Genomic DNA, 12,320 nt, shown 5'->3' with positions numbered 1-12,320 from the left:
ATGCACAATTCTGTTTTTCTTGTGATATGAAACTGCTTATGACATGCTCAGGAAAGGAATAGTGACAGTTTTAATAAGACAGAAGATGAAAACTTGACATCTATGCAATATCAAAGATAAAGCTGGACACTAGAGCAAAAGCACACAAACAGATTTTAATCAGGCATAAATATTGTAGAAGGAAAATGATTCAGTGTGACAGGAACTAAACTTTCATTCATACAGGGGTGACTGGATTCATTTTTAAATGAAAATGAGGGAATATGGGTGGGGTATGTACAGGAGTCAGTTGAGTTAGGAAAGGTAAACACTACAAAAAGAAAGTCCATGAAAGTATGCCGAGACCACATAGCTTGCTGGAAACTATCAGCTAGAATTTTTTCTTCATACTGAGACTGGGAGAGAGACCCTTATTCTCAGGACTTAGCTGGAATTAATGGTACATTTTTCTAGTAGCCTTGATTTCTTCCTGGCAGGAACTTTCAATGTAGGTAGAGTTATTTGAGGAAGGTAACTCAGAGATACTAGAAACTCTGTTAGTGTTTTCTTCAAGTTTTCATAGGCTCAAACTGAGACTTAGATAAAAGTATCTGGAGGACTCCATATGTATTTGTCCAAAGAGAAAAATTGTTGCTGGTAACCAATGAACCTGATCATTTTATTACAGGACACATTTCTCCCCCACAAAAAAGCTATCATAAAATGTACTAACCTAAAAAGAAGTTGATTATCAAAATCAGGGAATGTCTATTAATCTCTCTGATGTTTAAAACATATTATTCATCTCTTGCTCCTTTGGTAAGAGAATTTTAATCTAAAAATGTGCTCTTTCCTCATATTCTGCATTTTACTTTTTATTTTTTATGATTTTCTCTATTATTTGTTATGTGCATTGGTGTTTTGCCTGCATGTATGTCTGTATGAGGGTGTGAGATCTCTTGGAACTGGTGTTACAGACAGGTGTGAGCCGCCATGTGGGTGCTGGGAATTGAACCTCCATTCTCCGGAAGAGCAGCCAGTGCCCTTAACTACTGAGCCATCTCTCCAGCCCTACAGTCTGTATTTTCTTAGGAATTTTTAAAATTTATTTGAAAATTACATTTTCTCTTCAGTATTAATTTTATAAGCGGTCATTTATACAAAAGATACTCAGTTTCTTCACCAATTCGGAATTAGCGACTGCATCACAGGTGTATAAAGGCTTATCAATTACAGGCGTTCATCTGCATCATCTGCATTTAACCACTTCAGCCCGTTTTTTCTGTAATAATGGACTTCAGAGAGTTTTTTATTTTCTATAACCACATAATGAAGCTGATTGACAAACTGAGTAACTGAGTGTCCTGATTTATTAGATCCTTTACCACAGCTTCTAGTTTGTCAAAAGAGCCACCGTGACATGAGATAAATAGTCTATCAATGGCTGTAGCTGGTATTACTCCAGCAATGTCTGTGTTCACATCTTCTATGATTTCCTTCTCTACTTGTAAGTCCAGTAGCACTTTGAAGAAATGTTATGGCTTTCCATAAATCTGTTCTGATATTTTAACAAGATAAGCTAGTCCCTCATTGCCAATTTTGACACTTTCCTTCTCTGCAATAGCCAGTAATCACTGTTGCTGAATTTTATCTGACAGGATCTTGAAGCAAAATTTTGAACATCTAGAAGTGAGGGGTTCAATTATTCACCTGGCAAAGTTACATATGAGGCAGAATTTGGTTGTTTTGGACTCTTTTTCCCATGATATCTCTTAAAGCTGCATGAGCAGCTGATGCCATAACACAGAATCTGCTTCTCTGCTTCATCCAGAATCACAATCTTAAAGGAAGGACATGGTTCCCCATTTGAACAACTTCCTGACACAGCTAAGTGAGCAAAAATTTTCACTTTTCACGGACTACTTGTATTCCATGCTCATCAGATGCATGTTAATTTAAAGTGTTTGAGCCAGCAGAGTTCTCGAGGTACTGCCAAAATGATGGGTATTTTGCCAGTTCCAGGTGCCCATAGAACAGAAGATTAGGAAGATCAGCTCCTTTGAAAGACTTTTTCAGCACTGTGATCACTTCTTCCCGGAAAGCAACTTTGGGCTCTCAAAGGAACTGGTCTGACTTTCTTGGTTTCTCTACTGCTTCTTGCAGTGGCAGGTACCTATGGTCCTTGGTTCATTGTGGTTGAATGCTGACAGAAGTGACTGCATGGTTTCTTCTCAGTCACTGCCGTCTCTTGGGTGCCTCTTTTTTTTTTTCTTTTTCTTCTTCTTTTTTTTTCTTTTTTTCGGAGCTGAGGACCGAACCCAGGGCCTTGCGATTACTAGGCAAGTGCTCTACCACTGAGCTAAATCCCCAACCATGGGTGCCTCTTTTTAATCCTATCCTCCACCTATGACTTTTCCCAACATTTTTAGTAGTTTTCTTAGATTAAGTTTGAACACACTATTTCTGTTATTAAATTTTTGTACTAGGAAATATTGATGCTATTATTATGATTATTCTATGAACATTTGTAATGATTTTAATATCTCTATAATGAAATGTAATTATTCATCAGTTTATTAATTTTTTATTTTATTTAAAATAGATTTAAAAAATAATATATCCTGATTCCAGTTTCCCTTCACTCTACTGCTCACACCTTCTTACCACTTCCTCTCCCATCCAGATCTACTCACTTTTTTTCCTCTTATCAGAAAATGAACAGGCTTCTAAGGGATAAATACAAACTAAAAAGCAACAAGATAAAACAAAACTAACACATCGCAGTTGGACAAGATGACAGAAGGAAAAGTGTCCAAGAGAAGGCACAGGAATCAGGGACTTTGCATACTCAGGAATCCCATAAAACATTAAACTGGAATCCATAATATATATGCAGAGGACAAAGTGAACACATTTGCCAGCCCTGTTCATGCTGCCTCTGTTGCTAGAGTTCATACAATGTTTGACCATACTTACTTAGAGTTCTTTGGTTTCTAACTGTTCTCGATCCCCTCTGGCTCTGACACTTCCCATGTCCTCATCAGTAGGGTTCCTGAGGGGAGGGATTTGATGGAGATATCCCTTTAGGGCTTTCTGTTCCAAGGTCACTCACTCTTTGTACAATGGCTAGTTGTGAGTCTCTGTATTTGTTCTTATCTACTGCAGGCAAAAGCTTCTCTGATGACGGCTGAGTTAGGCACTGGCCTATGAGTATATCAGAATGTCATATATGTATGTCGCAGTCATTTTATCATTACATTTTTTAGAACAGTAGTATTTGGTATTATTCTAGGTCCCTGGTTATCTAGTCTCAGGGTATTGCTTATATATGCACTGTGGGTTTATCTCATAGAGTAAGCCCTTAAGTCGAATCCGATATTATTTGTTTATTCCCACAAGCTTTTTGTCACAATTGCTCTATCTTTCAGGCAGGACACTATTGTAGTTCAAGGGGTTTGTAACTGGCTGGGTGTTTACTTTTCTCTTTTTGGTACAATACTGAATACTTTCCTGTACCAAAACCTATAGAATGTAAGACTAAAGGTTCTATACAGGCACCAACTCAACTTCTCTTTTTTCAATGAGTTGTGTAAGTGTTGTCTGCAGCAATAGGGCCTTGATGTCAGTTGGTGGAGAACAACTTATAGTCATTCCTTTAGTTTCCTATAGTTTATCCTTTCAAGGTGTATGAAGAATTGTCTTGGAATTTTGAGGGAAATTGCATTGAGTCTGTAGATTGCTTTTTGTAAGATGGCTCTTTTTAACTATGCTAATCTTACCAGTCCATGAGCATGAAAGATATTTTGATCTCCTGATATTTTCTTAAATTTCTTTCTTCAGTGTCTTAGTGTTTTTGTCATAAAAGTCATTTGCTTTCCTGTTTAGAGTTAGCCCAGAATATTTTGTAATTTTTAAGATGATTGTGAAAGATGCTGTTTCCTTGATTTCCTTTAAAGTGTTTGTAATTTGCATATTAAAAGTCTACTGATTTTTTTAGTTAATTTTTTATTTACCTGCATTGCTGAATATATGTTTATCAGCTATAAGAGTTTCCCAGTGGGATTTTTAGGGTCACTTACATATAACATCATATCATCTGTAAGTAAAGATTCATTTACTCCTTCCTTTCCAATTTGTAACCTCTTAATGTCTTTCAGTTGTCTTATTGCTCTAGCTAAGACTTCAAGGATTATATTGAATAGGTTCTAAGTGTTCTAAGGGAATGGGCAGCCTTGTCTTGTTTCCTGATTTTTTTTCCAGAGGAAAATAAAATTTATTTTATATGCACATGTTTCTCATAAAAATAATTATTCTCTGATATTTTTTTATGTGTAGAGGATGTCCTTTGCATATGATTATGCCATAAAATTCAAATTATTACAAGGAAAGATTTTGTATTGTTAGGGAAGCATTTCTTCATCTTTGTCCAACTTTTGTTTCTTTGGTAAAGTCTTTGAGACATTTCGACAAACTGTATCCTTTTTCTGAAAGGTCATCAGTCATATAGTATAATGCGTATTTTTATTAGCACAAAGCAGAGTGTTTGTGGAGGAAAAATGTGGCTCAAACAGACCCCAAAAGCGCTGCATATTTCTTTTTTTAAAATCTTTATTAACTTGAGTATTTCTTATTTACATTTCAATTGTTAGTCCCTTTCCTGGTATCCAGGCCAACTTCCCCCTAACCCCTCCCACTCCCCCTCTCTATGGGTGTTCCCTTCCCCATCCTCCCTCCATTACCACCCTCCCCACAACAATCATGTTCACTGGGGGTTCAGTCTTGGCAGGACCAAGGGTTTCCCCTTCCACTGGTGCTCTTACTAGGATATTCATTGCTACCTATGAGGTTGGAGCCCAGGGTCAGTCCATGTATAGTCTTTGGGTAGTGGCTTACTCCCTGGAAGCTCTGGTTGCTTGGAATTGTTGTTCTATGGGGTCTCAGAGCCCCTTCAAGCTCTTCCAGTCCTTTCTAAGATTCCTTCAACGGGGATCCTGTTCTCAGTTTGTGGTCTGCTGATGGCATTCGCCTATGTATTTGCTTTATTCTGGGTGTGTCTCTCAGGAGAGATCTACATGCGGTTCCCGTCGGCCTGTACTTCTTTGCTTCATCCATCTTATCTAGTTTGGTGGCTGTATATGTATGGGCCACATGTGGGGCAGGCTCTGAATGGGCATTCCTTCTGCCTCTCTTCTAAAATTTGCCTCCCTATTCCCTCCCAAGGGTATTCTTGTTCCCCTTTTAAAGAAGGAGTGAAGCATTCATATTTTGGTCATCCTTCTTGAGTTTCATGTGTTCTGTGCATCTAGGGTAATTCAAGCATTTGGGCTAGTAGCCACTTATCAATGAGTGCATACCATGTGTGTTTTTCTGTTATTGGGTTAGCTCACTCAGGATGATATTTTCCAGTTCCATCCATTTGCCTATGAATTTCGTACAGTCATTGTTTTTGATAGTTGACTAATATTCCATTGTATAGATGTACCACACTTTCTGTATCCGTTCCTCTGTTGAAGGGCATCTGGGTTTTTTCCAGCTTCTGGCTATTATAAATAAGGTTGCTATGAACATAGTGGAGCATGTGCCTTTGTTATATGTTGGGACATCTTTTGGGTATATGCCCAAGAGAGGTATAGCTGGGTCCTCAGGTAGTTCAATGTCCAATTTTCTGAGGAACCTCCAGACTGATTTCCAGAATGGTTGTATCAGTCTGCAATCCCACCAACAATGAAGGAGTGTTCCTCTTTCTCCACATCCTTGCCAGCATCTGCTGTCACCTGAGTTTTTTATCTTAGCCATTCTGACTGGTGTGAGGTGGGATCTCGGGGTTGTTTTGATTAGCATTTCCCTTATGACTAAAGATGTTGAACATTTCTTTAGGTGTTTCTCAGCCATTCGGCATTCCTCAGCTGTGAATTCTTTGTTTAACTCTGAACCCCATTTTTTAAGAGGGTTATTTGTCTCCATGCCGTCTAACTTCTTGAGTTCTTTGTATATTTTGGATATAAGGCCTCTATCAGTTGTAGGATTGGTAAAGATCTTTTCCCAATCTGTTGGTTGCCGTTTTGTCCTAACCACAGTGTCCTTTGCCTTACAGAAGCTTTGCAGTTTTATGAGATCCCATTTGTTGATTCTTGATCTTAGAGCATAAGCCATTGGTGTTTTGTTCAGGAAATTTTCTCCAGTGCCCATGTGTTCGAGATGCTTCCCCGCTTTTCTTCTATTAGTTTGAGTGTATTTGGTTTGATGTGGAGGTCCTTGATCCACTTGGACTTAAGCTTTGTACAGAGTGATAAACATGGATCGATCTGCATTCTTCTACACGCGGACCTCCAGTTGAACCAGCACCATTTGCTAAAAATGCTATCTTTTTTCCATTGGATGGTTTTGGCTCCTTTGTCAAAAATCAAGTGAATGGAATTTCTTTACGTTCCTTTTTACTTAAATGCATCTTGGCTATGGGTTTGCTGTAAACTGCCTTTATTATGTTGAGGTATGTCTCATGTATCCCTAATTTCTGCAGTACTTTTATAATTAAGGAGTATTGGATATTGCAAAAAGTCTTTTCTCCAATTAGTGAGATGATCAGGTGGTTTTTATCTTTCAGATTGGATGAAGCCTACTTGATCACAGTAGATAATCATTTTATGTGTTCTTGAATTCAATTTGTAAATATTTTATTAAGATTTTTGCATCTATGTTCATAAGGGAAATTAGCCAATAATTCTCTTTTGTTGTTGGGTCTTTATGTAGTTTTGATAATTGGTGTTTAACTGTTGCCTTGTAAAATGAACACAACAATATTCCTTATCTTTCTAGGTTGTGGAATAACTTGAGGAGTATCAATACTAAATCTCCTTTGAAAGTCTTGTAAAATTCTGTACTAAAACCACCTGGTTTTGTGTTGTTTTGTTTTGTTTTAGTTTTGACAGGGAGACTTGTAATCAAAGTTTCTATTTCATCGGGGGTTATAGATGTGTTTAAATTGCTTACATAATCTTGATTTAACCTTGTAAGTGAAAAGTATAAAAATTACTCATTTCGGAATGCCGAATGGCTGAGAAACACCTAAAGAAATGTTCAACATCTTTAGTCATAAGGGAAATGCAAATCAAAACAACCCTGAGATTTCACCTCACACCAGTGAGAATGGCTAAGATCAAAAACTCAGGTGACAGCAGATGCTGGCTAGGATGCGGAGAAAGAGGAACACTCCTCCATTGTTGGTGGGATTGCAAACTGGTACAACCATTCTGGAAATCAGTCTGGAGGTTGCTCAGAAAATTGGACATTGAACTGCCTGAGGATCCCGCTATACCTCTCTTGGGCATATACCCAAAAGATGCCCCAACATATAAAAAAGACACGTGCTCCACTATGTTCATCGCAGCCTTATTTATAATAGCCAGAAGCTGAAAAGAACCCAGATGCCCTTCAACAGAGGAATGGATACAGAAAATGTGGTATATCTACACAATGGAATATTACTCAGCTATCAAAAACAACGGCTTTATGAAATTCGTAGGCAAATGGTTGGAACTGGAAAATATCATCCTGAGTGAGCTAACCCAATCACAGAAAGACATACATGGTATGCACTCACTGATAAGTGGCTATTAGCCCAAATGCTTGAATTACCCAAATGCCTAGAAGAAATGAAACTCAAGACGGATGATCAAAATGTGAATGCTTCACTCCTTCTCTAAAAGGGGAACAAGAATACCCTTGGCAGGGAAGGGAGAGGCAAAGATTAAAACAGAGACTGAAGGAACACCCATTCAAAGCCTGCCCCACATGTGGCCCATACATATACAGCCACCCAATTAGACAAGATGGATGAAGCAAAGAAGTGCAGGCCGACAGGAGCTGGATGTAGATCGCTCCTGAGAGACACAGCCAGAATACAGCAAATACAGAGGCGAATGCCAGCAGCAAACCACTGAACTGAGAATAGGACCCCCGTTGAAGGAATCAGAGAAAGAACTGGAAGAGCTTGAAGGGGCTCGAGACCCCATATGTACAACAATGCCAAGCAACCAGATCTTCCAGGGACTAAGCCACTACCTAAAGACTATACATGGACTGACCCTGGACTCTGACCTCATAGGTAGCAATGAATATCCTAGTAAGAGCACCAGTGGAAGGGGAAGCCCTGGGTCCTGCTAAGACTGAACCCCCAGTGAACTAGACTGTTGGGGGGAGGGCGGCAATGGGGGGAGGGTTGGGAGGGGAACACCCATAAGGAAGGGGAGGGGGGAGGGGGATGTTTGCCCGGAAACCAAAGAATTGTTATTAAGTATTAAATAAATTTAAAAAAGAGTTAAAAAAATAAAAAAAAGATTAAAACAAGAAAATGTTAAAAAAAATTACTCATTTCTCTAAAATTTTCCAATTTGTTGAAATACATATTTTTAAAATATGTCCTTATGACTCTCAGGATTTCCTCAGTATACGTTTTTTATGTTCCCCTTTTCATTTATAATTTTGTTAATTTGGATATTTTCCATCCACCTTTTCATTAATTTAGGTAATGACTTGTCAATCCTATTGATTTTCTCAAAAAGCCAATTTTTTGTTTCTTTGATTTTTTTGTGTATTTTCTTGTTTGTTTGTTTGAAGTTACTTGATTTTAGCCCTGAGTTTATTTCTTGCCGTCTAACTCTTTTGAGGTATGATTTTTTTTCTTTTTATTCTAGAGCTCTCAGGTGAGCCAAGTTAGTACTATGAAATATTCCCTTAAAGCAAATGGAGACCATCACATAAAATCACACCTGGACACAATGCAGATATTAGTGGACAATGTGGAGCTCAGCTTCAGTCAATACATCCTTATCACAGCTTTTGCATCTCAAGTTCATGGAACACTCTGGAAGAGGGGACCGAAAGCATTTAAGCAACAGAATAGCAGAAAGTCTTCTGTGAAACAGTCTTTCCTACAGATGGCTTCATAAAGAAGACTGGGATGGTAACAATATCAATGGCCATGTTAACATAGAAGGGAAATATCTCATGAGAAACCATTCCTTGACAAAGGACTACAGATAGCTATTGGGAGAAAGATGGAGTTAGCCTCTTCTGGGATGAGCCTCCCTATTAGTTGGCTAATATAGAGTAGTCAGACTTGAGACCATACCAACACAAATAAGACATCTGTGTGTATGTATATGTGTGTACACACACATGTAAATGTATGTAATAAATATAACAAAAAAAAACACTGTCAATTTGCAAATGGGACACATGGAAGAGGTTTGATGGTGGTTACCTGGGAAGTTCTTTGTGGAGTAGAAGAGTTTGAAAAGGCTCTCATTATATTTCTATTAAAATATTTTTAATAAAGTAAAAGAGTTCGTACAAAATATGACATAATTCAGCAAAAATTCAGAAATGTAATCAAAACCACACATGGACAGAAAAACAAGGAAGAAACTTTGAAGTTTTTAATTGCCAAGAAGTATTATAAAAGTAACACAAACATGGGACAATCAGCTACTGTACCACTCCACATCTACATAAGACTATGTATACCTTAAACATTCCTTAAGCCAACCTAAGTAGAATTTTAAATTAGTGGACTTGAATCAACTAGAGAAACAGTAATCCTCATCTGATATGTTATCCTTTGTATTTGAATACATTTCTGATTAAGAGGAGGGGGAGGGGTTAGGGGCCTGATGGACAGGAAAACAAGAAAGGGAATAACATTTGAAATGTAAATAAGAAATATCCAATTTAATAAAAATGGAAGGAAAAAAAAAGAGTCGAGTGATCTTCAGCCTAGAAACATATACATGCAGGCTGCACAACTCATCTTGTATTTATATGCTAATTTGTTTGTATGCATATGTAACAACAACAGTTTGAAATGACAAAGCTGTGAATTTGAGAGGGGGTTTAGGGCACTGGATGGATAAAAGGGAGGTGAGGGAGTGGGGAATGATGTGTGTTTTCTTTTAAAGTTGTGTCTTGTTTACTTCTTACATCCCTATATTAGTATCAGCCAAGAACAGTCTTAATTGTGCTCTTTTCAACTTAGCAGTGCACCTTTCTTAAGAGTGGCACAAATGCTGTCAAGATGCTAAGGCTAGAGTGTGAAAGCCAGTTTCATGCATTGTGTGAATTAAACTGAAGGATATTGGTAATATATTCTTTTAAAATGGCAAGAAAGGATACTCAAGGAATGGTTTGGAAAGGACAGTGAAAACTAGAACAAAATTTTAAACAAATCAAGAATTAACCAAAGCAGCTATCTGGAGTGGTTTACATCCCTAAAACTTACTTCAGAGGAACCAGGAAAATAAAGGCTGTAGAACATAAACAGATGTAGATTAACTTCTATCTAGGTAGGCAGATGGTCAGTCATCTCATCTTCTCCAGAGTCTAAAGCAAGACGATCTTTCAAGCTTTTGGGTTTGAAACTAGTCGGGGAAATATAGCAAGAAACTAACTCTCTCTCTCTCTCTCTCTCTCTCTCTCTCTCTCTCTCTCTCTCTCTCTCTCTCATACACACACACACACACACACACACACACACACACACAAGTCTATCTCTATATGGCTAATAGAAAAAAAATAGGGAGCAGAAGAAAAAATAGCTAAAATAGCTCTTAATAAGTGCCAAGTGAGAAAACAAGTTATTTCCTCTCCTTGGTGACTTGCAGTATGACACACTAATGATGATGACTTCAGGTGGCATCAGAGTAAGAGGAAATGTGAGTGTCTCTGTAGTGAAATAGACTTTGGTTTATTCACTAAAATTCTGGACCTGACAGTGTCTTCTTTATAATGCAAGGGAGAAAGGGGTTTTTTATATTTATTCACAAGTAATAAATGTTCCTTTCTATAGCTTCTTACTACCCACTTCTGTTTGCTTTTCCTACCTTGGCATCTTAGCCACTTGATACTTGCAAGGCACCTCAATAAAATCACCCCTTCATATGCTATGCTACTTCTAGTGCCCCATTTAGCTGAATAAACAGGATTTTGTTACCTTGGGAAATGTGGACTTGCCAAAATAACGTTTATTTATTTTTGTAAATTTATAAAGCTCTTGGCTCTTTTTACTTAAAAAATACGGAGTGTCAAATATTTACATTAGAACAAAGACTTAATTTCCAAGCATAAACCAAAACAAAAAAAAATCACTGATTAGGTGATGACATATCACCCAGAAGTTGCTTTGGTTGCTCCATGAAAACACCAGACTAGATCCAAGGACTTCCTCAAACACTCAAATGGGGCTATGCCAAGGAGCTGGGAGTGGTGTGTCAGCTCACACTCCTATATGCAGCCAGACAGGGATGCTGTCTATTGGCAGCCTAATGAATTGCCTCTTACCGAATTGTACCTCTCTTTGCCTTCTCAGGTAGCCTGGAAGAAGCCTCTGGGGCAGTTATTCTCTCTACAGTAAAACTCTCCCTTGCCTTTGTGGAGCCCCTCTTCACAGCCTCCCTTCAAAGGACCACAGTGAAAAGCTTCCTGCTTTCTCCTTTTCTATCATTTCCATCCAAAGCTGTGTTTTAATTGTGTGGTATCATTACCATTGCTCCATTTGACTGAACTCTGAAGCATCTTTAATTTCCTCTCTTGTGGTCAGACCAGCTCTTTGGTCTCACTGTCTAGTTTCCTTCTTGTCTTGTAAAAGCTAACACACACACACACACATACACACACACAAACACACACACATACACAAACACACTCACACACACACACAAACACACACACAAACACAAACACACACACATACACACACAAACACAAACACACACACATACACACACACACAAACACAAACACACACACACACACACACACACACACACACACACACACACACACATTGAATCCTGACACTGATATGAAAGAGAAAGCTATCCCTTACCAATCATCTGTTCTAATGTGGATTTACAACCGATGTTTTCCCAAATATTTCTAAAGATTAATGCTTTTCTTTTATCTCATTCAACCCTTCAGCTAGTCAATAGGCTCCTTTCCCTAAATCTCTGTCCCAGTTTTTGATGACAAGATAAGAAATCACCATCAGGTGGTCCTCACTGGCAACCACACCACTTGCCAGCTCTCTCCATTAGGCTTGTTTACCAAGTTTGAACATTTGGCTTATCATTTCTCTCAGATTAAATAATAGTGTTAACCATCAAGTCAAAGGTCAATGAAGTACACTTATTCCTTTATAAGTGGGGTGCTGCTAGTCTAAGAATGTGTTGTTGGTCTAGAAAGGCATCTATTAGCCACAGAGGATCCCACTATTGCCATGCATGAAGCTTCTTGGCATTGAGGACCAAGGTAGCTCATACAGATTTTTCTCAAGACCCTCAAATCAA

At 38.2% G+C, this 12,320-nt stretch overlaps 1 pseudogene; it reads right to left on the bottom strand.

The window, feature by feature from the left end:
- Positions 1 to 1,209: 1,209 nt before the first annotated feature.
- The window catches only part of Rfc4-ps1 (replication factor C subunit 4, pseudogene 1), a 63,687-nt pseudogene continuing 52,576 nt past the window's right edge, over positions 1,210 to 12,320 (bottom strand).

Source organism: Rattus norvegicus, chromosome X, assembly GCF_021556685.1.
Source record: "Rattus norvegicus strain SHRSP/BbbUtx chromosome X, alternate assembly SHRSP_T2T, whole genome shotgun sequence".
In the NCBI taxonomy this organism is placed as follows: domain Eukaryota; kingdom Metazoa; phylum Chordata; class Mammalia; order Rodentia; family Muridae; genus Rattus; species Rattus norvegicus.
The sequence above is the reverse complement of the archived record's forward strand: the minus strand, read 5'-3'. Positions and strand labels throughout refer to the sequence as shown.